The following is a 1,444-nucleotide window of genomic DNA, read 5'->3' as shown; positions in this document are numbered from 1 at the left end:
GGGGAGGGGGAGGCAGGTGCAGGGAGACGGAGGGAGCAGGAGGGTGCTCGGAGGGGAGGGGTCTGGGGGTGTCAAGCCGTCCTGACCCCTGTCCCCCCAGCTCCCTGCCTGACCCAGCATGTCTCTGCTCTGGGGGGCACTACCCCGGCCCCTGTGGGGACAATGCCACGCTGCTACCCCAAATGCCCCTGCCCAGACTCTGCACAAACTGCCCCTACGCCACCCCTGCGTGGCCGTCTCACTGCTCCGCCAGCCGCCTGCTCCAGCGCCCCGCTCGGCTCGCAGCTCCACCGCACGCTAACCCTCGGGCCCGTGTCCTGCCCCCGCGCCAGCCTCGCCCCCGTTCACAAGCTGCCATCACATCCCCGGCCGTGGCTGACCCCAGCCCCGACTAACCCAGGCTCCATCGCCCACCCCCAGCACCTCATGCTTTCTCCCCTGGCCCCCGTAACCAGCCCAAGGCCTCCCCATCGTTCACCTTCAGTGCTCCAGAAACCCGCCTTCCCTGTGGTACGGACACAGCCACGGGGACCCGTGCCATCGCACCGGGCTTTGCTGTACCATGCCTCACTGCCCGGGGGGAGGTGCCAGCACCCACAGCAAGGTGCCCAGGATGCAGCTCACCCAAGGGCCCCCCGGCCTGGCAGGGGGAAGCGCCGAGCCAGCTGGGACTCGCTGCCCGGGGGGGCAGGCAGGTGCAGGTTTCCTAAGCCGAGGGCCTGAAGGGCCGGGATCTTCCCCCGGCTCTCCCTGACCGGCTGCAGGACTGCGGGCAACCCTAGAGGAGTGTCCGCAGCCCCGTGGAGCTGGGCTGCCTCGGATCTACAGGGGAGTCGAGCCTGTGCCAGCTCCAGCTGGAAAGACACAGGTGTTTCATAGTTTGTAGGGTCGGAAGGGACCCGAGCAGATCATCTAGTCCGACCCCTGCCATGGCAGGAAAGAGTACTGGGGTCGACGGTGTGTTGGGGATGGGGGCCCCATTCCCGGCTGGTGCCCGCAGGCCTGGCCATAACGCTGTGACTTAGTCATACAGCATGACTGTCCCAGACATTAAGTGATGCAGAGACACTAAGCGACTCACTTGAGCTCCAGGGAGTCGATGGCGGGGCCAGAAACAGCGACCAGGCTGGTGCCATCCTCACAGGGCCAGCGTGTGCCCACTGGAGAGGGCGGTGACGCCCCAGAGACCCCCCACCTGCCCCGAGCGAGCCGTGCCCGCGGGGGAGAGGCAGGGCAGCGAGCTGCTGGCTGCGTTCCCCGTTGCCAGAGCCGTTCCTGGAACGCGGCTCGTCGCTCCCCTCCATTTAATTACCGCTAATGCAGGCCGAGCCCCATTGCTGCCTGGCACGCTGCCGCGGGGAGCAGCAGGACAAGGGCCATAAATTCACCACAAAGAGTCCCCCGTGCCTTGGGCTTTCTTCTTTTCTGTCTTTTTTTTTTTTTT

The 1,444-nt window shown here is 66.2% G+C and overlaps 1 protein-coding gene across 1 annotated transcript in view; it reads right to left on the bottom strand.

The window, feature by feature from the left end:
* SLC12A9 (solute carrier family 12 member 9) overlaps nt 1-1,444 on the bottom strand; it is a 37,515-nt gene that overhangs the window by 10,678 nt on the left and 25,393 nt on the right. The gene's annotated exons all lie outside the window — the stretch shown is intronic.

Source organism: Crocodylus porosus, unplaced genomic scaffold (assembly GCF_001723895.1).
Source record: "Crocodylus porosus isolate Cpor-Errol unplaced genomic scaffold, CroPor_comp1, whole genome shotgun sequence".
NCBI classification, from domain to species: Eukaryota; Metazoa; Chordata; order Crocodylia; family Crocodylidae; genus Crocodylus; species Crocodylus porosus.
Note: the sequence above shows the minus strand (reverse complement) of the source record. Positions and strands in the feature narration are given on the sequence as shown.